Source organism: Scomber japonicus, chromosome 18 (assembly GCF_027409825.1).
Source record: "Scomber japonicus isolate fScoJap1 chromosome 18, fScoJap1.pri, whole genome shotgun sequence".
NCBI lineage: Eukaryota > Metazoa > Chordata > Actinopteri > Scombriformes > Scombridae > Scomber > Scomber japonicus.
The window spans coordinates 24059776-24087322 of NC_070595.1; the positions used below are offsets into that span (position 1 = coordinate 24059776).

At 41.4% G+C, this 27547-nt stretch overlaps 1 long non-coding RNA gene across 1 annotated transcript in view; it reads right to left on the reverse strand.

The window, feature by feature from the left end:
• Window positions 1–7203: 7203 nt before the first annotated feature.
• The window catches only part of LOC128379159 (uncharacterized), a 51770-nt gene continuing 31426 nt past the window's right edge, over window positions 7204–27547 (reverse strand). Inside the window, exons 2-4 of the long non-coding RNA XR_008323388.1 lie at window positions 23413–23474; window positions 10007–10071; window positions 7204–8059 (exon numbers count right to left, since the gene is read on the reverse strand). This is a non-coding gene — a long non-coding RNA (uncharacterized LOC128379159). The remainder of the gene's footprint in view (window positions 8060–10006; window positions 10072–23412; window positions 23475–27547) is intronic.

Sequence of the window (27547 nt, forward strand, 5' to 3'; positions counted from 1 at the left end):
TTGGTCACATTGAGATATTTTTTAGAGGGGTTTGGGAAAACAGCATTTGAACGATAAAACATACATACTCACCAACATTTTTAGTTTTTGGATTTGAATACATATGGATCACTAATGTGAAGTTACAGAATGATTAAAAAAACAACTAACCAATCAGCAAATTCAAAAATAATGTAACTATACCCTGATTAAAAACAATAAACATCTTGAAACATTTTCCTGAGTTAATTCTCAAAACATGATAAAAGATACACATATTATATGCACATATTTGTGCTGCTTATCACATTCGTGTACCTGGCAGGACTATGTAGACCTGGACATAAATGCTGTGTATGAATGAGAATGAATGGTTAAATTCCCCTGCCATCAGTGTATGAATGTGTGTGAATGGGTGGATGAGATGTAATGTAAAGCGCTTTGAGTGGTCGTAAAGACTAGAAAGGCGCTATATAAGTATAGTCCATTTACCATCCATTTACATTGTCTTTACAAATTATATTTAATTTAGAAGAAAAAATGAGAAAAGTGAAATGTTAAAACGACAAAATACTTTTAACATGTGTATGGAAAAAAAACATTTATACTAACATCCTTTAGGTCTATTATGTATGAATGTAATAATTACATAACGTGCTACTCATCTTACTGAATATGTATACCTGAAATGGATTATGTTTAAATATAATATACTCTAAATAATCATGAATGCTGTTGACCCCGGAGCTTTCGAAGAAGTAGGAAGCGTTTTGAATTTCTGGCCCGGGGACACGGGGCTCACTGATAAGATCACACATCGTGGGCTACATTTCAAACGGGATAAACATGAAGACAAAGCTGCCTTTGAAATACAAACACAAGTGAAGAAAAATGTCGAGTCTGCAGTATTTTGAACATCAAACATCAACATAAAAAGAAGAACTAATTTTGTCTTGAATTCCTCAGATTTCTGTCCACAGGATGCACACTGGATTTAACCTTTACCTTTTTGGTATCATTATCAGCCATTAACAGCTATCTACAGCTATCTCACTGGAGTCATAGCTGCAGTTTCTGTGGCAGAATATTTAATTCAGTTTGTGTTTTCTGCGTATTATATGAACACCAGTTGTTGTGTTGTAAAGTGTCCCATTGTCCAAAACAGAAGGTGGGAAAGTTTCGTTTTTTTCCATATCTCTGTTTTGTCCTTGGCTGTCTGCAAATATGGCTGTCGAAAAGTTATCCAGATGTAGATACATGTGCAACAGGAGCAAAGCAGCTGAATCAGACATGTGGTGCTAAGGGCCTCACTGGCTGTGTAAACAGGGCCTGACTACCCTCACAGCTGATGGCTATCGACCAGCCCAGACCCTGGAATGACAGGTCTTATCTGAAACTGAGATTGGCTGCAAGATCCATGTCTATATGTGCGTTTGTGTAATACCTACAACGTGTTTAAGGCACTCTTTGTTCAAATCTGAGGAGAAATAGGTTAAGACTTTGTGCAGGAAGATGTTGGAGAAACATCCAAGTTGCACACAATGCGGCTGCATAGGTCACACACCACCACCATCTTGTTTGTGCTATCATTGTGATAGATGGCTGTGTGAGTTCACGTTGTTCCTCACCCTTCTGCCAGCTCTACACATCAGGAAACGAAATTCAAGTGCTGCATGTAAAAAGGAACTTTGTGAGCATGGGTCAGGGGGTCACCCCTTTCCCTGACCAAGAGGATTCTTGCAGTGTGTGAGGCAGAAAACTGTCAGATCTGTCAAGCTAAAATAATGAGACCAACATATATATTATAATTACACAGCTGAAATATCTTATAACTTTCATACTAAAAGGACAATAAAATGAGGGGACATTTGGCACAATATCATCAACAGCCAAATATTTTGGGGATTAGTGAAACTCAAACAGTTTTCACCTACTTTAGTTGGGATCTCAAGCTTAAAAAGGCTTAATATTAAGAACTGAGATATGACTCATAATGGGCCATAGAGGTACACGGAGCAGCACTGCAATACTGGCTTATTGCCATCACACAGTACACAGCATTTCTTGTTGTGTGAAGGCAGAGTACTACTATGGTACCACCAGCTTTTTCAAGAGGTAACATCAGTTTTGATTATAGTAATTTTAAAGGGAAGATTTTTCTGCACATTTTCCAGAGAGACAGATAAGTTTACCCAGAGAGAAGGAAGTTAAAGTTATGAGTGGCTAAATCTCTGAGCTTAGAGGATGTATATGGAATTGTTCTGATATATATTTATCATATGTGAAACAGGCAACTTTTTAGATAGATGTATATTTGTTTTCATTTAACTACACATTTTGATTGGGGTTGTTGTTAAGATCACCTAAAAAACTGTTTTGTATTTCATTTTTATTTATTTTGTGTTTTAAATAATCATATACACAATTTGAAGTATGTGGTCAATAGTGTGTAATATTTTTTCAGAGTCTTTCATGCCATCTATTGCATGCATAGGCTACTACTACAAATAATGTCGCCAACTAATTGTGACATTTCTTTCTGACAGTTTCACATGAAGACATTATTTATCCCTGCAATTGACAGGTTGTCACCCTCTGTCTAAATTCACCAGTGGCATAATGAGACATCTCTATCTGACTCTCTAGAGTATCCCCAGACCTTCAACTAAGAATACAAGTGGAGGCCTGACCTTTGACTTGACTTTTCTTTCACAGAGACAAGAAATGAATAACACTGTTGGGGAAAACAAACCTCTAAAAATTTTAGTGTCTTCCATGTAAATCTAGTCCTTCCTCTTTGCCACTCATTAAAGGTCAAACCATTAATGCTCCTATGTTGAATCACTCTGTTGGAATTTTTTTCTGATTTTATGGTGAAAAAGGAAGAACGCAAAAATCATTTGTCATAATTTTCCCCGTTGGACAGATTTGGCTTTGTGGCCAGTCGGCAAACGTTCAAACGTAGCATTCAGCAGGCTGGGAGTGACGTTCTCACTGAGCGGGGACAACCCAGAGCGTTTGAGGTGGTCTCTTAGCTGGAATTCTGAATCCAGGAGTGAAATGGCCTGTCAGAGTGATGTATGATGTAGAGGGGACAGAGGGCTGGCATCCTGGACTTGAGAACGTCTACCAAAATGCTTCATTTCATGCAGACCAGCAGGAAGCACACATGCAAGCGAAATCTCCTTTTCTTTAACACATATTGTTATGTCCAAAAGTCTGAGACCACTTTCCCATTCAAGATAACTAGATAGACCCTACAGTATGTATAAGAAATGATGATACTTGCATAAAGCATAGGTAATAGTCTAACAATAATGCTAATGCTAATGAGGAAGGAAGGGGCTTAATCAGCAATGACTATAATTCATAGGAAAGCATTCTTCCAGTCATCATCTGACTGTACAGACATATGAGCCATATGGCATATGACATAATCAGAGATAAAAATGTTCATGATTACTGGCTATACATATGATGTGCTCTACAGTTCCTCTGTCTATAAATATTTCTTTTCTTGTAATCACTTCTCCAAAGACTGGACAGGAAGAGAAATAGAAACGAAACGCCTTGCTCATAAGGTCAATCTTGTATCATTCAGCTTTGCCATAAATGAAAGTAAACCCACATACCCCCCCCCCCCCCCCCCCCCTCCACTCTCACTCTCACTCTCATTACAACCTCTTGGCTCGTCTCTGCCATGATTTCAATCTTGGACTAACCCCCTCTATCCCGCCCATCCCCACCCCCCAAAACTCTCCCACACCCCCTTACCCCCACCCCACGCCTTGCCACTGCCTCTCTGCATTGATGCTGATAATTACCACTGAATGGATCTGCAGATTCCCATGGATGTCAATTGAGCCTTTGGCCTGTTCTGTTGCTCCCCTCCTCCTCCTCCTCCTCATCCTCTCCTGCTTCCCGAGTCTCCCCTTCCACTTCTCAATGGGGATTAAGAGAGAGGGAGAGAGGTGAGGGATGGAGAGGGTGAGAGACGGTGCTTGCCCAGACTGAGGGGTGGTTTGCCATGCAACTGCCTCATCTATGTCACCTTGCCAATCAAGGCTGTCACCAAGAATATACCAGAAATGCTGCTATGTGTTTTATGATTTTTGGGAACTACATATACTTAATGTCACTATCAATTTGCCATTATTGCACTGATAAAGTTCTTACTTGGGAAAATACGATCATAATATACTCAAGGTAAATCCCATGACACATTAGAAAGTGAAATCCTGTTGGAAAATAGGTTACCTCCATAAAGAACAATTGTGGAAAATACAGAGAAAAGGGAAAGTAGTGGATTCCCACCATTTCTTCTGTGCAAGTAGAGCTGAGTGGGATCGACGTCATGGTCACTGGGAGCCCACGCACCCTCAACATGCCAGAGGTAACTGATACCCAGTCAGTGCTCATCCAAGCTAAAAAACCCACTAAAGCTATGTTTTCTTCTATGGTAGTCCAAGGAGGGGCCAACCCAGCAGCCGGCACACCACAGTTAATCACATCACACCACAGGGAACAGCAAGAAAGGGAAAGCATGAAAACTGCAGAGAGGGGCACTTTAAAGTGGGCAAGAGGCTTGGCATGATGGATAAGATAAAGACAGAATGCTGCATGGGAAGAGCAAAAGGAGAAAGTTATCTTATTTGTTTATTAGGAGTTTGCAACAGCACTAGCATGCACTATACATGACTCTTTAATACAATATGTAACATTCAACATGAAAGGTGGACCTTTTCCAAAGCCATGTGGTAATTGTGTCATTTTTTCTTCGGATGCAGCTCCAATTTGAGGAAATGGTTTGGAGTCTGCTTAAAAGCGTTTATGCTGCAGGAGTGTTTGGAACCAACAAGGTTTGGCTCCAGGCAGCATGTCAACCTCATTTCAAATTATCCTCATTAACGACAATTCCAAGGGGATATGGCCATTTGTATGTGTGTGATACTCTGGTGTAGAGAGCCTGTAATAGTCCTGGATGCATACCAGCATGAAAAGTGGCATTTATTAGTCAGGGTCACAGGTTGTACTGCACTGATAGGCAGCCAATAGCAGCTCCTCTGGCTCTCATACTGTGGGAGAACCCAGGATTTGTGTCTTGACGTCATGTACTGATGAGGGGAAGAACACCCCAATTGAGGCCTTTTTTCAAATTGTGAAGGAAGTAAGAAGAAATGAAAAGGAGAACAGGTTTATCTGTGAGAGCATATGCTTCTATTTGTTTTGTTCCCTATTTAAAAAAAAGCAGAGGAGATACATGAGTGTACTAAAAAGAAAGTTAATGGATAAGAGTGAAAATAAAACCCAACTGAGCATGGATTGTGCAGGAGTGACTCCTCTCTATTGACACAATGTCTTCATCAATTAAAGACAATGCATCATGACTTGTGTGCTGTGCATAAGCTCACATGCCAAACACACACACACATGCACACTCCTTTCTTCAATCTAATGAGAGAAAAAGTGAGACAAAATGAAACTTGCAGCAAAACTTGGCAGAGCCTCAAGTGAGAGCTCTGCAGTCGACACAAGGCTTATGTTTGACATTAAAGGTTTGTGGCTTAACAATCGTTGCTGGAATACTTTCCTTATTGCAGAAAGTTACATCAACACTCCCTATAGAGGAGATGTGGAATAAAGAGGGAAGCCACCAACACAGTGTCCCTCATCCATCCACTCTTTTTTTCTCCCTCTATCATTTCCCAAGATTGTTTACCGCAAGCACAAGAGTAACGCTGCCTGAGCTCATTATGGACAGCCAAGTTGCAATATACTGCCAAGTCCTGCCCCACTGCCTGGGCCTAGCTCTGTTGTCTTGGTAACCCAGCATCCAAGAACATGTGGGGGGGGGTTCGGTTGTGTGTTGGTGATGTGTTGGGGGGCGGGGGGTGGGGGGTCGCATGATGTCATCCCGTGGCATGGAGGGGGCCAATCAAACCCTGAGAAAATTATGTCACCTTTTGTTGAGCTGGTCCATTCAGGGCTATAGAAGTGCAGTGAATTGAGAGCTGCAGAGAGGTCATTTTTCCCCTGTGCTGTGTATGTGTGTGAGAAAAAGCGGGGGAGGGAAAAAAAGGGGAGGCAGGCAAGCAGGGAAGTGCATTGTGAACATGCTAATTTTGTTGACCATAAGCAGGGCCATAAAGATGTCATGAAGCTCAACTTCCAAAACATCAGTGCCGGGGCCTTCACACTGCCTTTCTTTTGCGGCGTTGACCCTGTCCCCCGCAAATTTGATTCTTAATATGATCCCTATGACGCTTTAAACAACTTGTCAGAACATTGTCAAGCGCCAGAATAAGTGCCTGAACACACTGCAATGAAGCCCAGTCTGCTCGGCTTTGTTTTATCACTGTGATAAAGACAACAATAAGCAACCCCTTGAGGAATAATTACTCCCTTGGCAACTGAGTTAACCCACAATCCAGCACCCATATCCCATCCCTTGCAGGGTATGCAGCTTTCCCCCCTGAGCCAAACCTTATTGAATCACAGCTGAAATTGACAGTTGAATGGGAAGTCACTGCTGAATTGTTGAACTCACTTAAACTTATTGAAAACAATACATGTATTTGTGGTGTACACTGGAATGTCTTTTATGCAGTTGTGAAGAAGCTGCAGGGATTTTTATTTCAAAAATTGTGAAAATTCCCTTGAATGTGACCCATGTTAACCTCATCTCTGACATTAAACGCTTCTGTTATACATACAAGGTTTATAGAAATTAAGCTGGCTGACGCATTTTTCATTGTGTCATCTTATTTCTAGGAAAGTAATTGTAATAAAAGTAAATAATGTTAGTAAACATTACATTTTTATACCATTTCAAAATAGGCCTGTTATTCACTGTGGTATTAGTGAAGTAAAATTCTGGGATTTCCAGTGACTGTTTGTCTATCAACATTTAAATGTCACGTTTTTCCATTTTCATTTTAAGCTTCACTTTTACCGACCTCTCATTGCCTGAGCAGAAATGAGTGATACAATTCCAGATAACCCTGTAGCAGAAAGTAGCAGATTGGCACATAAGGTACAGCCCTTTTAATACAAGACACACTGGTAATGAGGCCAGTGTGATTATCATCAGCAGACATGCATATATACACACACACACACATTACGAACACCATGAAAGCATCTTATCAGTAATTAATCTCAACAGACAGACAGAAGTTTGGATATACTTATTGTTTTTATTTCCGTGAACAGGGTCTCACAGACACAACAAAAGATATGAAGTTATAAATCATCGTAAGAATAAATATCATGACAGGGTTGTTAACTGATATTAACACAGGCTGCCAATGTGTCACAATGAAATGCATTGTCAATAGAGGAGTTTTTTGATATGCATTCATCAGCACCTTGGTGACAATGGCTTCTTTGTGATTGCAATTAGCAGATGTCAAATGATGAAATTACATTTCTCCATGTCTGAGTAATCCTTTTAGTCTTTGAGTCATTTTGATCACATGTGTTTTATCTTATTTAACCCAATAGACAAGATTTCTTGCGCCCCATGTTAGATAAACTGTGCGTATGCTATACTTTGCAATCAAGCTGGTGTTGTTGGTGCTGACCTCAGTTTGTAAAACTAGCAATAAAAATGAAAATAACATCTAATTATTTCCCATTTACAGTTCCAACACTTGTCGATACTGTATCCAGAATAACATAGTAAATGTCACAACTACAGCGTAATAGCAAGAGTGTGAATAAACACTGAATATCAAAAGCAGATGTATATATGAGAAAATATGAATCAAGATTCCATTTAGGAAAAAAAAGTCAAACAATATGTCGATCTATTGTGGTAATTACGGTAAACATACAGCATATTCATTGAGTTTCCTTTCGAGCACATCTCCAGACAGGATTGACTGATCTGTTTCTTAATGTCTCAGCCGGAGAATACACGCCACTGTCCCACTGGGTTGAGCCTCTCCAAGTCCAGGTTGTGGGAGCTGGATCCTGAGATTGTCAGTGATGGAGCTCATGCTGTCAGCAGCCATGCCAGGAGCAAACATCTGCTACAGGGAATGCTGGCCTGCAGTCCCAACCACGATTTAGTATGATCCTAGAAACATAATACAGAAACTAATGATTGACTGAGTCCAAAAAACACTTGAGCTTGAACACTGACACGTGTTTTTCATACCCATACTAAAGAAAATTGGAGGTTTATTATCTCTGACCACATTTTTTTTTTTAAGTTAAGAGTGACAGTTGAACCAAGTAACTTCCAATAACCAGCAGAACAGATTTGGCTGCTTTCACAAACTCCACACAAAAAGTGCTGGGGGATTCAAAATGGCATAAAGAAGTTACAGATGAAAAACCCAGAGCCTCATCCACAGCTGAAATTATCATATTAATAGTCATGGCAAAAACCAGGCTGTGTGTTGCTTCAAGCAATGTACAAATCACCAGGCCTGCTCACAGTGCAGCTGCAACTAGCAACTTTTCAGGCCAGAAATGTAATTAAGATGTAACCACTTGTATTGTTTCAGGCCAAAAAAGTCCTGATTAGAGAGATATGTCTCATTTCAATGATTAAAGAAATTAATTTCTTGTGAACAGTTGTGGGAAAGGATGCATGTGAAAACTGTTTTATATAGAGAACAACAGCTGGATGAACGTTTTGTTTTCTTACAACAGCAGTGCTGATCAGTGTATGACATCTGCTTTTGTAACAACAAAGTCTGAACATCCCGAGGTGAGGTAATGCAGGTAGGTGGCCCCTTGACAACCCCAGCTCTGCTTTACCTGTGCTTGCACATAACCTCCCACAAAATTACATTACGTTGTCTGTCTCCACACACCACTGCACTCAACCCCCGTGGTTGTCATGACAGCAAAGTGGCAGGACCGGCCTCTCCCGTCTGTTCTTTGCCCGAGGAAGGAACGACGTGTCAGAGGATAAGTAGTCATCCATCAATGTTTCTCATCTTCTTTATGCCTGTCTGCACCTCTGAGCTGGTTTACCTGTGAGGAGTCACGTTCCACCAGCGCACAGGATGTGGCCTCACTCTCGTACTCTTTCTTCATCTCCTTTCTCCTGGGCCTCACATATCATCACTGCTTTCCAGCTTGCTTTCACCTAAGTTACCACCACTCTGTTGTTCTTATTACAAGCTCTGACTATACCATCATTTCAGAATCTATGCTTTTTCAGCCTCACATCTAAATAATCTTTTTATTTCTCTATCTCTCCCTTTTGTGCTGCATTCTGGCTTTTCCCTTCCCACGTTTCTCTCTTATGCCTCACCTTGGAGCAGTGCCAGTAGAACAGCATCAGCACACAGAACCAGGTTCCAACCTGCCTCTCAATCTCAGCCTGCCCGTGTATGCATGTCTGTGCCTGGGGCTACCACTGAGGCCGGCCCCTATCACCCTCCCTCATCAGCACATCTACTGTACCTGTCTGCTGGCACCCTGCCATCCACACACACAGTTCCCCTTCATTTACTGAGAGCACCAGGTACGAGGAAAAAAAGGAGATAATATACGCCCAAAATCTATAGAAAAAGACTACTCATGTTGGGGTCAAGCATGTTTGACCTCCACTGAGAACACCCGTGGCCACCGTGAGAGGTGCACATATACAGTACGACTCATTCAGCCTGGTGGCTACCCTGCAAAATCCCATCAACAGGTTGCTTTGAAGGCCACCGACTCTGTGGTGGGCCATCAAAGCATATCTTCATTCATTTCCACTGAAAGGATCTGAGGCTCCTGAGAGAAGCTGTGTTTGAAGTGATATCTCTGTGCCACTGCATTCTTTACCATGCTGTCATGACTTGAGTTACACAATAAAAAAGCAAGAACATGGGCAGAAAGCCAGTACCACCACCCTGAGCATGTCTCAAATATATGTGAACTACCACTGCTACATCTGTCAGATCAGTGAACATACCATACTCTGGTTGTTTATAACAACTGTCAGTGTGCATAATAGGACTGCACTTTGTGTGATCGAATATTCCTCTAAATGTAGATCAAACAAAAAAACAGTCATCCTTACCTGTTGAATCTCTTGAGATCATGTTTCCATTAGTCAGCTTCTTCCAGGCGCTCACCTGAGATCATCTGAAAAATATAAAGGACGGGGAAAGAAAATTATTCAGAGAGGGGCTCATTCAAGGTTAAAAAAAGACAGGGGAATCAAGTTTAATTCAGTCCTGCTCTGCCCAAACTTGCATTAACACTTCGGCAAACATTTATTTTTCTTCAGCACAACTAGTGAGCAAACAGTTTGCTCTTGCAGTGGGAGTCAGGAACCTATGGGATCACAAAATAAATCAGAGGAATTGTGGGATGATTACCTTTGGAAAAGAAAAAAATGTTTCTGTCACTCTGCCATCATCATTGTTCAATCAAAACTTTGGAATATGCACTGGAGAAGTGAAGTTTAATAGTTTCAAGTGTTACTACAAGTTGTCACTCAACAGCTTTTTCGTCCTACCTGGCGCATTATTTTTGGGGCTTTTGTTCAGACAAATCTGGTTTTATACTGAACAAATGACTCAAACCTCCTCCGGTATCTTCACAGAACATTTAAAAAGTCAAACCTAGAGTAGTGACATAGATCACTGCGGTCTGTTTTATGTAAATCTAAGGTTTCAGTCGAGTTTTGCAGTACCTGGCAGTCCAGGAGAATGGAAGCAATCAAAGTGGCTTTTCCATTCTACCGTTTCAAATGATGTGGTGTGCTGGTTTTATTTAATAAGGTTAACAGGTTCAGGTAGATATTGAATTGAGGAAGTTGCAGGTTTCTCTACACAGACAAGTTTTAGAGTCAAGCTATAGAGCTCTGGACCAATGACAGCCTGGGTCCCTCCTTATCCATTCACAGACAAAGGTGCTCTCTGCTGCTGAGTTTCACTGTCCTAGACCTGTTACCTAGGCAACAAGTGCACTGTTTCGGAGTGACACAAAGCCTGAACTTAAGAACCTCCTTTCAGGTTGAAGGCTCCAAGAGTTGAGGGGAAAACAGCAATAACAGGACGGTGGGGAGAGAAACTGAATACTTGCAAATTGCTTCCCAGAGTTTCTGGAGGACATGGTAAAATGATTCTTTCTTTCCTCTCCCTTTTAAAATACCTTTCCCTGGCATCAGGCACCATACTAGTTGTGTGTGCTAGTCCCATTTCTTTTATATCCCTTCTTATATTTCAGTTTTTTCTAGCTATCATACTGAGCTAAGTGAGTTATCATGTACACCAGTAGGCTGGAGCTACATGTGGCTGGACTAAGCCTCCAGATGAGGTAATGTTTAGAGGGCTGGTGAGCCAAGAGAAGGGCTGGTCAGGTCTTGATTAGCTCAGGGGTAGGGGCTCCCTCTAATATTGGACACCCCTTTGTGTGGTGAGATTACTACCTTATGAAAAACTGCCCCTGCTGACACGCCTGATGGGATCAGAGCTTCCTGCCCGCTGCAACGTCCTGCTTATGAGCTCTCCTCAGATATGAGAGAAAACACACAGCCAAACACCAAGCACACACAACTGAACTTCTCAAAAGAGGCAGACATGAGCAGTGAGAGATCATACACAAGTTATGTACATGCTTAAAAACCCACCAGCTAAAGCGTGCACAAACAGCACGTCCTAGGGCCTTCTCCTCTCCACTTGTGTATGTGATGACCACAACTGATGACCCCCAGATGGAAAACAACCTGCATTTATTAACAAGGCCAGATGACACACAAACACACACTCATGCTCGCTGACTTGCTTTTACTGTGGTTGTCTCCTCCGGCCACTGTTCAATGAAAATCACATGATGGACCACATCCAGCTTTGAAAAAACAACCGAGAATCTCCACCCCGAAAAAATATCAACAAACAATGTTAAAAAAAACAGAGAGGATTCAGAGGCAAAGCTTTCAGGGGATTTGGTCCTAGCAGTCTTCTAAAGAGCGCTGGGGCTATAGGATGATTTCAATTATTTGATATAATTTCTGATGGTCCATTAGTTCAAAATAAAGCTCTGATTATTTGAGATGTGTAAACAGAAAGTTGCAAACAAAACCTGCAACAGAGCTGTACTTTTTTCCAGATGTGTAATTGATTGTTAATTAGCAGTGCCTTACTGTCATGTAACCTTTCCCAAATAAATCTTATTTAAAACTAAGAACTGCAGAATAAATGCAGCAATCTGGTTTGTTCAACCACACAGCAAACTTCAACACTTTTCTTTTTCTACTGTTTAGAAGCCTACACTAACAGAAGCTCTCATTTCTGCACTTGCAGTGCACTGAAAACAAATAAATACTTGTAGGTGTATACACATAAGCATGCGAGCACACACACACCAGTAAGGGATACTGGCACAACCTTGCGCCAGTGGTCCTTTAAACCAGTCATGTGAAACGACCCGTTCCTTTCTGCAAATCAGATTACATCTCCGAGCTGAGGCCTGCAAGTTCACGCACACATTTAAAGCTTGGTTCCATGCAACCACACACACATGGACACACACAGCTTAATCAGATTTTGTAACCTTCTTGTCTTTGTGAATGTGTGCTGCCAGTATCAACCAGGCCCGGAAATACTGGCTAAAAAATATGCAAATAAACTAACAGGATGGAGTGATACAATGTATGTCTGTACTACAGTATGTACTTGATACTGAATTCAGCTAAGGCTGCAGATTTCCTTAAATAAGTGTAAAACTAAACAATTTCTTTGTCAAAGAAAATCATAGAGGGCTTTGATAAGCCTCCTTTCAGCAGAGCTTGGCTGCTGTTTGGCAGCTCTGCGATGGAATGAGCACATGTGGAAACATGTTTATAGAGTGTTTGGCAGGAATGCAAATGATAGATGATTCGCAAATTATTCAACCACTATTCAGGTTACCAAGTACTGATGTGCTAAAGAAGGGAAATCACACTGGTTTCTTTTGCTTAAATCAGTGTCAAATTTGCCCAGGTCAATGAAATATTTGCAAGTAAATAAGTCCAAAAAGGTTGAATAAGCACTGTGCATATGATAAAACAAAGTGAGTGTGTAAAACTTGCTTCTAAGGTGCTTAATACTTTTGACGTCTCTGCACATTTTAGCCTTAGTGATTAGACTTGCAACTATTTAGTTTTTGTATTCAGTCTTTCAGCCTAAGTCACAATGTAAAAGAAGCTGGTTGGCTCACTGCTGGTGGACTGGTCGGCTTAATCAAACCCAGACAGTTGGAGGAAATACAAGTCTCTGTTCTTACAGGATCTACATTAGTCTCCACACTGCTAATCAGAAAGCACTTCAACTACATCAGCATGTTCCCCTGGCCCAAGCAAAAACTAAACCTCATTTGTCTTTACAGCTTCATGAAGACACTTGAATTATGTCTCCATCAAGTTTGGAGAAAAACAATGGCTGCTGTCTTTGACTAAATCATAACCAACAAAATCCTCAATAAATTATCTTCCGCTCTCTTGTTGCCCTTGGTACCATACAAGTCAGAGGGTGGAAAGTTGTGGGTGGCAGGAATCTGAGACAGCATCGCCTATAATGGAGTATCAGGAGTGCCAGCTCAACTCATGTTCAACTCAAGCGGGTCAGTCTCTCTTCACATTGACATCTGAGAAGACCAGTGATGGCGTCCGGCATGGAGGGGAATTGAGAAGCAGAGGGACCGCGCCCTGGGTTAAATTGCACTGGATGCTCAGATAAGAGGACAGGAAAAGGCAGATTGGGGTAGGGCAACAGGGGAAGCTGGCTGGGGCTACTGTTACCCCAGGAAGAGCTCACTCATCCCTCAGATCACCTGCCACACCTGGGGAGGCCAGGATCTGATTCAGTCACACAATCCCACCGGACCAGGAGTTAAGAAGTGGTCGCCAGAGTCTCAGATTGGAACAGATATAGGGTAACTTCTGCAGGTACATGCATAATAAATTATTGTAGTAGTGCTTCTGCATGTTTTGGCCAAGCTAATACAATTATGCGTCACTAAATTATAGCTAATCGTTTTCCAAAACATACAAAGTTTTCAGAATTGAACATTCTAGGCACCCATTGGTTTTCCATTATTTATAGCACAGAGAAACAACTTGCAGATACTTTGAACGCACTTTACATACATATTAATCTTTTAAGCTCTCCATTAAGTTACTAGACTATTTTGTGGTTAAAACTCCACTTTTTGGACCCTTCAGAACACCCTGACATCGAGGGGGGGAAAAGAAAAATAGACTGTCAATGAATGAAATGTCAAAATGTACATGGTCTTTTTTGGATATCTATTTTGTATATTGTTTGTTATCTCTGTGGCAACTTAGCAAATTAACACAATTCTGGCAGCTGCTGTGTAAAGTGATTTCAGTGTACAACACCAGGTTGATTTTTAAACTTCAGTCAAATGACTGAAAACTAGTCACATCTACTGGGTACAGCCTCTAAATATAAGAATTTGCTACTCTGTTTCAGTATATCATTATAAATTATATATATTATGAACAGTTGGTCAGACAAAAGCAGAAATGTGGGCTTAGATGCTTACTTTATGATGTTTTTTTGCCATTATGGTTTACACATAAATGCTGTGATGTAACTAAAGAGGCATATGGTCAGTCTTATAGCAGACACACACACACACACACACACACACACACACACACACACACACACACACACACACACACACACACACACACACCGGTAAAGTAAACCACAATGCAGTATCTTCATCTGGAGTGCATTTCCTGTCCTCCGGATTGGTATATGGCTGCTGGGTCCTGTTTTACACTATTGCATCTCTCTCTGCATTATATTTCCCAACTTGCAAAGAAACAACTGTCTTACAACTGAAAACAGGGCAGAACTTTCTAGGGCAATGTGATGTACTCCACACATCTGGAAAAATCCCATACGGTGGATTATCTTGGTTTAGGATATAGCTTTGACAAGCACAGTTCCCAGTTTCAATAAATTCTCTCCAAAAGAAGCAGAGAGGTGCAACCATCAGTGTCAAACACTGACCCAGAATTCAATCTGGAATGGAAATTTAAGAGAATAATAAAGTTACAGCAAGCAGCTCTTTGTTCAGACAAATTAGACAACTTAATCCTCCTCCTCAGAAAAAAACAAACAAACAAAAAATGTGTGTGTCGAATTTTACAAGGTGAGAAGTGAGAAGACTTCGAGAAGGTTATATTCAACAGCAACAGCCAAGACCTATAATCCTATCTGAAACAAAAATGTCACCATGTGATCTTTTATCACTTTTTTAACCCAGTAGAAGTAGTGACCAGGAGTGGTCAACAGGAGCTGTGAAATGTTAGTTTAAGCACGAAGGTAAACAGCCTCTCCCATGGTGGGCCTGTATCCTACACATGTTTCCCATTGTGGTTAAAAGGAAAGGGGATTAAAGTGTAGTGCAGCCGGAGCCACAGCCATACACCCCATGGTGGGATCACAGTACTCTCAGGTCTTTCAGTACTGCTGATGCAGCCCGGTTGAAAGTGGCTGGTGTTAGGGTGAAGCCATGGCCAGGTCTATCGGATGGACTAGTCAGGATCCTCTAAAATTGATTTGAGGTCTTTCCTTGGGGCTAAGGAGGCAGGCATGTTAACATGTTGACAGAGCTGGCCCACTCACACAAACGGTGGCTAAGGATTATGAGAAGGTGTTGAAATGGAGCGGATTTCGCTTTTCAGAGGCCCAATACAGTCCCTGTGAAAAAGAGATCACCTTCAAAACTCATATTAAAAAGACAAACAGATCTAGAGAAAGAAAGAGATGAAGTCTATGTTAGACTGAAAGAAGGAAAGAAATCAGTTTAATGGACATCAGTTTAGGCTGCCAAATATTTCACCCTAGGGCCTCAGGGTCAAATAGGCCACATTCAGGTACCACAGGAGACAGTTCAAGCAGGAGACTGTGACTGTGCAGCCAATTAAAAGACACTTTAAAAAGGCAAATAGTGCAAGGGACATAGAGGAAGATATGCATAGTGGAGCATATCTGCACTTACCAAAAACTGCCAATTAACCAACACCCCATGAAGCTGCACATGGAAGGCTTCCATGTGCAGTGAGTAAAAACTCTTTCTGTGCAGGATAAAAAGAGATGTAGAGGGACGGTCGAACATGCACCCTGTCACACCCTATTTAAAGGATCTCAACTATATGAAGCTATTGACACCAGTTGGAAAGGGAAATGTTCAAATGACACGTTTTATTTGCAGCGTTTGTAATTTTCTTATGAAGATATGTGACTACTTGGACATGCAACAAATTACTTGAGACTTGAGTTGGATGCTTGATGCCTTATACACATATCTGTTCATCCTTACTACACAGTGCTCAGTGAGATGGAATTGTCACTGACATAAGTTTAGGTCAAGTATTCCAAAAAATGATAAACTATCTCTTAACCTTTTTGCCTCAAAGCCCACACCCATAAAAATAGATAATTACACGCTATATGCCTGTCAGTCTTGCCGTGTTGGTGTATCCGCTTCTGTGTGTGCTTGTGCTTAAAGGCGAGGAACTGGGATGTAGGGATTCTGTGTCGAGCTTAAGTGTTTGTGCAGATTTGCAGGACTTTTTCACCCACAAAAACTGTGTGGGTGAGAGAGTACGGCATGTTAATGAGCATGTGCGTGGTTGTGTTTTGAAACTGGAAACAGATTTATGTAGTGTTTGGGATCAGCTTTTTAAAGGTCACACTGAACAAGTTAGCTTTGCTCAATAAACCCTGTTCCCTCTCCGATCCAGGTGACTCAAGGCCAATAGTTTCACGACACACGGGACAAGACGCAAACACCACTCTGATCACTTTCTCCTCCTTAGTGACATCACTAATTTCATATTTCCAATGACGCCACACTGACATTTAGTGTATTTGATTAATTGGTTCCTACAGGGCTTTTGTACTGTTCCATTCCTGCATCATTATATCCAAATATGCCTCCAGCTGTAAGTACGGCCACATAATAAGATACCATGGCCCCGAATAAGATATCAGTCACGGTCACAGAGTTTTCCTATAGACACTGATCACAATGTTACATGGCAGTTAGGGGGGATATCTGTCAAACCTTTGATTTAAAACATCTTTCAATGACAGATGTGAAACACACTTAAACACGCATTCATGCATTGACACACAAGCCTACAAGCCTGCCATTGCATGCAGATGTGGGTGTGTATGAATAGTCCAAGCACATATTAACAAATGCAAACACCACAAGCAATGCATGCAAAACTCCTAACGTAAATGTCAAGGACTGCAGTGGTGGAACAAGGTGGGTTAAGGAACACATCAAGGCTAATCCAGCCAGGGATTAGGAGTGGGCAAATATCACCAATAATAAACAAATGACTAACATTCCTGGTGTGTGTGGTTACAAGCCCCTAGGCTCCAATTAGAACCCAACAACGTCTGGATCCAATCCCTGCTGTTTATCAGTCCGAGTAGAAGCAGCCACTGGTGAAACCTCCATGACAAACACTTGGGGGACAAACCTAGAGACCAATCATTCCTCTCGCTTTGATTTACGGCTCAGACCTCAAAGTACCCAGTTTGATATTCAGACTGAAATGACCATTTTGTTGCCACTCCAATGTTCACTTTAACACTGTGTACTTGTTAGGAATTTTGTGAAGGGTCGCAATTTTACTTTGTCCTAACCAATTTCCAGTAACAGCCATAAATCCTGCCATCCATGTTATGAGACTGGTTCCCTTTGGAACAATCTGTGCAATTTTCTGTGTCTAAATTATAATTCATAGCAAAATTACAAATGGGATTATGAGTTTGACAATATACTTTTAGTGATTGGGATTTGGTTAAGGTCTGGTGAGGACCAGATCATTAAAACTGCAGTTTCAGTGCCAGAAGATCAATTGTTTTACTTTGATGACCAAATATATGTAAAAGTGGCATTCTATGAAGATCTATGTTCTAATCTGAGGACAAGTTGGCACTCAAACAAACAGCATCCTTGACAGTGAGACTAGGAATATTTTAGCCATGATGTAGATTTCACTTGGATCCGACTGTAGTTTACTGTATGAAACACATGTTACTATAATTTAAAACAGTGCTTTTATCTGAGAGATCCCTCTACATCTTGACTAATGTTGGACCAGCCTTCTGAGATAAAATAACAAGGAAGTGCTTTAATGCTGATCTTTCCAGCATTACCAGAAAATGCTGAAAACTGGGCAAGAGGAACAGCTGGAGAGAAAGAGAGAGAGAGAGAGAAGTGATGGCAAGGAGAGACACAAGCAAAAGGGACGAGGGCAGTGTTTATAGAAGTGGGCCTGTGATCTGAAGGTTGCAGCTTTATCCTTGGACCAGGGTGGGAAAAATGAAAAAACACTGCTCAGTGGCCAGCAGGTGGTTGAACTGGGCAGCTTCTTGGTGTGAATGTGTATAATTTTGTGAGTATAGTCAAGGTTTTCTTGCAAAAGAGATCAATCAATATAAGTGAAAAATAAAGAGATCAGTAAATGGGTGAAAGAGAAGAGGGAGATGGATTGAAAGTGAGGGATGAGAATCCAAGTGACGAAGGGAATTTATCTCTATGTTCTTATAAACTCAAATTTATTTCAGTCAGTAAACCGACAACACTAACTCTGATGGCCATTTTTCGCTGTTACCTGACATTTGCAGACTATGATTATTGGTAAAAATAACTGTCAAGTTAATCAATTATGAAAGTTGGAGCCCTTGTTGTTCCAATCTGATTAAACGTGGTAATGTCACCAGCTTAAGGCCTGCTAACAAAGACTTTGACTAGCTATGTTGTTCACTAAAATTCATGAGCAGAAATCGAAGGGTCTGGAAACACGCTACAAAGTCCTCATGCTCAAGGGCAAGAAGGAATTTATAACACAAAAAGTCAACATCAGAAAGGGGGTAGAATGGCACACTTGTTGAGCATTATTGACAAAATATTGATTGCTCGTCTTGGCGTCACCATGGAGATTATTGCAAGCCAATGCTGAACATGGGCCATAAATAATGGGCCATGAATTCCTTTAAGTAGTAACAGGCTTGGTTAATTAGCAGTGTGTGATGAAACTGAGATCAAAGGTAAAGCAGTGAAAGCAGGTTGTAATTTGGTTGGTGCACTTTTCTGCAACAAGGAAATTGTGCACAAGAGGAGAAAGGGCTCCCACTGGAAATGCAGACACAGCAACATTTCAATCTCTCCCTCTACCAGCTCTTTTGTGCTATATGACATCATATGAAACACCCCACTAGGTCCAAACTTGGGTGGATGTTCAGAGGCTCTAATCCCACCATGTAAATGTGTGTGTGTTTGTATGTGTGCTGAGAAATAGTCTTCCCTTTGCTCTAATCCACCTTTTTTGTTCCGGTCCACTGTTCAGATTCAAGGTGGAAAAATGCCGGGATGGTAGTGTTTTGCCTTCTAGGTCTGTATAGCCCACAGTGCTTTACCTGCTGAGCACAGTGACCTACCAAGCCTGAAGGATTCTGTTGCTTTAACCCTGTCCCCAAGCATGTCCCTGGCCAGCACAAAAGCCATCTGGGGTGCGGCTGAGAGCTTTAGCAACAAAATAACTCTTTCAATCTGCACTCTGCATGGTTCTGACTGCAGGGCGTTGGGGTCGCCAATGCCAAGACTCTTACTGGACCCTCCTCCTCCTTTTCCTCCACCCTTCTAATCCTGGCCTACATGACTGAGTCCAACTGAAAGCCCCACACGCCAGAGGTGGGAGCCAAAAGCACTGAGATTCAAAAAAGACCACCTGCTCATCAAACTAAATTGCACTCACTGAAGGCAATGGGGAATAGAGAGAATGAAAAGGAAGGGAGCAAGAGAAAAAAATGCATAAGAATAAAAAGAAAGACAAGTCAGTGCTCTCCCTCTGTGATCTTGGCAGACAAAAGAACAAATTGCATTTCTGCGTCATGGCACCCGAGGGTCAAAATCCGCATAGGGTCCCACTCAGTACTGTTTGTGTGTGAGTATGTTGATATAGGTTCCATCAGTTCCCACAAGAGAGCCAGAGTGGTGCACAGACCTACCTTTCAGCCTTTCATCTAGGCTTCTTTTGTATTCTGGTACACTTGGTCTGTTGTCTTTTTCCTCTATTGGGCAGAATTGACTGTTATTATTCCAAACAGCATTATCTTTATTAATGCCACAGGTCTCAGGACTGTGCACTCCCTGGGAGCTGGGTCTGGACAGAGCTGCAACCAATCTCCCTAGATAAAAGCTCAGCAGAGAGCTGTATGCAAGCCAGACAGCTTGGACAGGCCTTCATCCTCCCTCCTCGTTCTCAGAGAGAGGTATAGACCCTACAAAGACTAAGATATGGCTTTAATCTTAGCACTTTGTATCAGACAGAAACATTTGAACTAAGAGCAGCTCTCTACACGACTATCAGAAGTCACTTCACATTTAGTCAGAACAAACAAATTGTATTATTATCGAATACATTTCTATTTTTAAAATTTCAAATAGAAAAATCCATCAATCCATAATAGAAAAGTTTTAAATAAAACCAGGAAATTAGAGGAAAGGTTTTGGAGTCATGAGCGAACTATTCAGGTGGTAAGTCATGAAACTATATCTCCTGGTGCTGAAGAAAACCACCCAGCACAGTTTATGAGGGTGCCCTCAATTTCTGCTGTGGCTTATATTGTTGGTGGCTTGTATGTTCTTGGAGCTGAGGCCATTTCACGAAGTCAGCCATGCATGACAAGTTATTTTAAAGATGGTGTGGAGAGCTGACGTGTGGCCAGGCCAGGGCAGCGGCTGGGGTCTCAGCTTAGTGCCTCAAGCCCCTCGCTCCACTGGTCACACAGCATCAGCTCCCGGCCCGAGCCCGGACACTGATTTATGGGACAGGGGGATTACCATCAAACCAGCCGTGAGGACCACCCAGATGGTGGCACAGGACGACAGCCGCACAAACACACACATGCATGTACTTACACATTCACACATGCACTTATATGTACCTTTTTTCACAGGTATCCATAGAAATGAAGATGGTTACACAAATACCCGCTTCAATGCAAAGAAAACAAAACAAAAACTTAAATGTAAATATTAAAAATCATAGCCTTATGAAAATAACCAAGCATGAAAAGTTGCACATGCCATTGGTAACTGCTTCGTTAAACACTCAAGTGCAGTAGGAGGGATAAGTTAGCTGAGGCTTCCTCATTACCACAAAACAAGACAGGCAGTTTTGCTCATCCGAGTTTTTATGAAACTGCAGTATATGCTTGGTTTAGAAAAGTAATTCTGCTCAATCATGTCATTTTTTTCCTTCCTCTCACTTATGTTTGCATAATGCATAATTGAAGACTGACGACTTGTGTAATTTTCTATCTCAACTGACACACATCCAGAGCAAGAGCCTTCCATGTAGTTACAGATGGGAAGCAGAAGCCAAGCACAAATTCTGGCTTTTATCAAGTCTGCTGTTAATTCTCTGAAATGGGTGACATTCAACTTGACCATGATGTTTAATTATTCACTTTCCACTTTTTCTCAATGCAGGTCTGGACTCCTCTCATTCTCATTCCAAATGCATTTACCATTCTTAATACTTTCCCACCAAGTCACATTTTCATCCAAGAACATGTGCAAATACACTGAGCAAAAGAGGAAAAAGGGAAGAAAAGCACATATTTCTCACTTGCCAGGGCACAGCATAACTCAACCTCAAGGCACCAGTTGGATGAGCTGAACAATAAGAGTCAATGACAAATCGGACATGGTGCATTCCTTGGGCAAACACTCACCTTATAAAGGGAGACAGGTAGGCAAACACTCACCTGCCCTAAGCTAATAACGCGTGTGGAGGCAAACACACAAACACACACACATGCACACACTTGCTTGTCGATACACTGAGACAATGATGGGAATAAAAACTCTACAAAACTCTGTTAGTTTAAAGATAGGAGCTGATTTGCTCATAAAAACAAAACAAAAAATACAATGAATCTCAGATCACAGAGAGACACACGTAGCATTTTTATAAGGAAAATCACTTTGCCTGTACTGTACATTGTGAAATCAAGAACCAAAGAGGAATATGTATTACTGTGCTATTTGAAAAATGGAAAAACTGGCACACAATTATAATGCATATGGTACACCCTCGATCTGTTTAGGGTTTCTCTTCATCATTGCACTGCAAAAATAAACTAAAAATTGAATGATTTCAACCAAAGCCAGCACAGTGGTTGCAGAAGGAGGATTTAAGCAGCTTTTGCAAAGTATAATAAGTTGCAAATTATAAACCACATATAGGTCTGGCCCAACTAATACAGCATAGCCTCCTCAAAATGTGTATATGCATGTATGCACATGTATATTCATGTATGACCAAGTGTGACAGTGTTGAGGTGCTGTTTACGCATGCTTGTGAGTCAGTTGTGATGACTGTACTCTCTTTCCTACACACATTTTCCCTTAAGGCCTTCTTTCCCAGCAGAGCAAAGCTCCGGTGACAGCACCGCTCCACTCAGTGGGATGCACCCTCAACACTTCCTGATCATGTGATTCCATCAAACTGCCTTTTGATTGGACATTTGGAGGCAGAGAGGATGAAGAGAAGGAGGGCGGAGGGGGTGGCAATGCTGGCAGCGGACACATGAGAGAAAACAAATTCCTGCCCCATTGCCATGGAGATGAGTCAACAGCAGGTTGGGGGAGAGCAGAGAGGGCCGGGGGTTGTGGGGCACAGGCTGACCTGCTGTAGTTAACAATTCATCCCTGTATCCGGCTCCCAAATGATTGGGCAAACACGGAGTGCTGTGGAGTCAAAAGGGCCCCAAGGGGCTGAGAGAGGGGCATCACCCTGGGGTGACACACTGACAGGCACACACTGGTTGGTGGAGGGTGGACCATCTGAAAGAGGGAGTAAGGGATAGGGGGCACCAGCAAGAGGGAGGGAGCCTGATGGGATGTGGAAGAGTACACAGAGTACTGCAGACTACAGCACAGCAAATAAATGATGGCTGTGGCTTATTTTTTTTTTAAGTAGTTTAATTAAATTATTTATGTTCAAATGCCATCTTGAAGATGAGAACATTTTTTTAGCACACCGCAACAAAAATCACCCAGTAGATTCTGTTTAAATTCTTCATGTTAAGTTAAACAGTTAACAACATTTGGCTACCAGTTGTGCCAGTGAAAGTAAGAGTTACGTCAGTTTTATAAGCCGAAACCACAGTAAGACTATAAGTCTCTGGCACATATCCACTTTGCTGTTGATAGTTAGAACATTTAGCATGTCTGGGTGAAAGGCAAAGCAGAACACGAAAATGAGACAAAAAAGGAGATCAGGTCAAAACTTCACCTTTTGAAAGCTAACCTGATAGGAACATGGTTAAATACAAGTTAGCTGAGCTTTATACAGTAAGCAAAAAATGAACACAGAAACACAAGCACACTGAGACTATTTTCAGAGTCTTTGGAAACATATATACTCACCATAAGATCCCCGGGAAGCAATTATGGATTGACACCTCATTCCCGGAATTTGGATCCCTACACTGTGAAGAAAAGAAATCAAAAGAAGCCAAACGTCACTTCACATACTGGCTATATGCTATTCCATTTATCTGCTTAACTCTTCACTGTCCATTTATTCAGCTGGGTTCAATTAGATAAAACTGTATTGGAGCATGTGATATGAGGTGCAAATGGAAAACGGTTCAAAGCCTCAACCCACAGGACCAGGTTCCAAAGCACTGACCCTGTTACAGTACAGCGCCACCTGACAATAATGAGTTTAGAGACTGGAATAACGGTCAAGTGATGGGTGGATCTCATCAATGCCACATCATACAGAAGAAGAACACAAGGCTTCAATACTGTACTTATATTAGGCTAGACTTTACGTAGTGTAAGGTTTTGTCTCAGTCAGCAATATTTGTCTTAAATGACTTTATGCACTGTCACGACTTGGTTTTCTCCCCAGAGTGGAAAACCAAATCCCATTATCCAATTGGCCATCAAACTTATAAGGGTTGAAATGCCACCATTACAACAGACCTTTCAATGGCCAATGTTGTAGGGAGGGTGTGTTAGCAGAGAGGACCTGTTACTGGTTCTCCACTGCTACTCACGTCAGAGCACAGTGTTTTCATAAACACTACTGAAGCATGTCATTCCTTTAGTGGGAATTAGTATCCTCTCTATAATAATCCACCCAACAAATCGAATAAATGAAAAACAGAACAGCATCATTTATAGTGTGTCTGTGAGGAAAAAAAAGAGAGAAGAAAGGAACAAAAACAAAGGAAAAGTACGATGATGATAACAATAGCAGATGTTAAGAGTCACTTCTCGAAAGGTGTGTTATTCAGGGAGTTTGGGACGAAAACCTTGGCGAAGACTAAGGTCTAAATATAGCATGTTCGCTGAAATAAAAAGTGAGTTCATGGCACTGGAACTTTCTCCTCCCCATTCATGACCTCAGTGGTGCAGCCAGCGTCACTCATGACGAAATACAAACCATATAAAACAACAAAAAAAGACCTCCTCAAATACGCTGAGTACATAAGGAAACAACCGCAATTTAATGTTCCTACAAATGATCCTATTATGGAAATCCAAGTCCAAATCAACAGAAAAATATGGTTTCGTGGATTCTAAATTTAGAACAGAGTTTGAGCATGAATTGCCATTTATATAACAACCTTAAACAGAACACAGTCTATTACAGTTTATTAATAAGACATCAGCCACTTTATAAGTTGTATTAATAGACAAGAAATAAAAGCGTCTTACTCAGGTTTCCATGGATGTATAGATGACTGTGTATGAATACTGTAAAATGTCAAGCTGGGATGTATGACACAGTAGTACGGTATCCATATGCTGGGAATGAGCCTGTGTGTGGCAGGCTGGGGAGGATGCCCCTGGGCCAGGCTGAGGAGTAAGTGAAGCAGAAGTCCCATCTAAGCTCTAAAGCATGCAAGTATCAGGCCTGTAACTAAAACACAAGCGTAAACACAGGCGATGTTAGGGATTACACCCAGCAATACCGCCGCAGGAAACCACAGACAGCACAGGTGTAACCCTCGCCAAGGACACATTCTTCCCCATATTCGTTTTTGTCAGTGGAGGTCTGACTGACAGCTCATCATCTACTCTTGTTGGCTGTGCAAAACTTGTGTAAACATCTGTGGGCGTTTGTATGCTTGTGTGTGTGTGCAGTGCGAGCCACAGGTGAGGAGGATACACACATACACACAAAGGGATTACAATGGTCTAATGTCATGTCGAAGAAGCCCTGCAGCACAATACCACACATTCTCACAGAGATTGTAAAATATTTCCTTCAAGAAATCGCTGTCTTATGTATTTTTTTGTTTTGTTCTGATTGTCCCTCAAGGGTTTAGTCCCCTATGTCTGACATATCCTTCTTGAGATTAAACCAGATTTGAAAAGTATTAAAAGCAATGATTTTGAGAGCTGAACAGGAAACAGGAAATGTGGAATATGCTTTGCAATTGATGTGATATTTTAAAGCCTTATATTTGTAAGTAAAGCACAGAGAATAAGATTTAATGAGAGCAGCAGGGATGAATCAAGCATTCCCTCAGTAAACAGCACCCTCTAGAGCAACACCCTACATTTAGTCCTGCACCTCACTCTCTTGCTGCTGCCTGTCTCTGCATAAACTGCAGAAAGCTATACTCATATGGCAGATTCATCAGTAACAATTACTTCATGTAAAGTGCCAAAAATGTACTAAATTCCTCTGATTTTCAAAATGAGAATCTCAGACAAACTCAAGGGCTTACTTTCTTTCTTTGAAAGTTACCAAATAAGCAAGCTGGCTTATTTCTGAGCCACATACTTACAACTACAGAGTTGAGGTTGAACCTTACTCATTTTCCCAGTTTGAGCTGATAATGAGGCAGGCCATTATTAAGATGTTTGCTTTAATCGTGTGCAGGGTTATTAGGGGCGGTTTACAGTACACATGAGAGATTAAGGTAGGCCACGCATGACGGAAAGAGCTGAAGAGGCCAATGATAAGCCAGCTACCCACAACTGGGAAGCAGGCTGAGAAATATGAGCACACAGTAGGACATGAAACCCAGCAAGACAAACCTCTCTCCTTTTCTCACTCTTTCTTTCTTTTTCTCTCTCTCTCGTTCTCATTTGCCCTCTCTCTGTTCGCCTTGGACCTTATTACACAACCACAAAGGAATGCCTCGTATATCGGAGACAGATTTGAAACAAGCGGAAAAGAAAAGAATAGTAAAGACAGGATCGCAGAGGGAAGTATAGGAGCAGTAGGTGTTGTTTGGTTCCTTTATATTTATATAAAAGGACAACACGGTGGGGAGCTTGGCAGTACTGTAAAGGCACAATGCAGTGACACACAAGTCCAGACACATACACACCTAACTACTTCACACATGCTTACATAAACTACATCAGCCTGGGACTTACGGTTCTGTGCACCAACCAGGGAGCACTACACATTTCCTCTATATTTTTCCATGCCATTAATAAAAATACACATTGTACTGTTTCAATACATTTTGTTGGAAGTAAGGGAGCACTTGAAAATCCATCATTTTATGAGCTTTCAAACTTTCCCACAGAATTCCCACCGTACATTAAAGTAGCACTCAATTAGGCCGGCACACAGAGCCTGAAACGGGGCACTCATATGCCGCTTAAACATGACAAATAGCAGCCACCAGCCCATGTTTATGAGGCCCGTGTTGCATTAAAAAAAAGAAGCTATTTCCTGACATGTAGACAATGGAAAATCATTCTTTAACTATAATCAAAAGAAATATTTTTGACAAACTATAAAAGCTGTCAACTAAGACTAAAACTGAACTGAGCTGTATGTACCATCAGGTGGATCCACACTTGTATATCATTAACGCTCTACTGCACAGTTCAAAGGCTAAAGCCCTTTGATATGAAACAAAAGTTGGATTTGGTTTACGTCAACATTATCCATGCCTATGTTGCGTCATTTTGTTATATTGCACAATAAAAATTCACACAAATCCAAGATTAAAATGAACATTTCACACTTCCTCTTGCACAGAATGACTTGACTGCATTAGTAAAAGGTGTGCGTGTGTTTGTCTATGTGTGTATCAAGTTAGTAGAAGGTCATAGTGGTGAAGTATTAGAGCACTGTTTGCTCTCTTCCATGTGCTCTTGGGGACCAGCCTGTTTGAGAGTTTGAACAGTGACGTGTGAAACCCGTAAAAACAGGACATAGCGCCACTCTGTTTGCTTAAAACACCCAAAGAATGGACCGCCATTACAAAACAAATCCCTCAGCCTGCATTCCTCCTGTCCATCAAACTCTACCTGTTGAACAAGATATGACACAGAACGGAAAAGGTAGCTTCAAGAAGATTTATTTCATGGGGGGGATGACTTGCAATTTGTTAAAAGGTTGTCAGCTGCCTGACCTTCATGTCTGACCCACGGATAAAGTTGCATCCACAAGTTTGCAACAAGCATAGATTCTCTTTCTCTCTTTCCAGTAAGAATGAACCTGCTCACGCAAATATAGGTACTGTACACACACTGTAGGCAGTGAGAAGAAAAACAGTATCTCATCTGGAATGCCTTT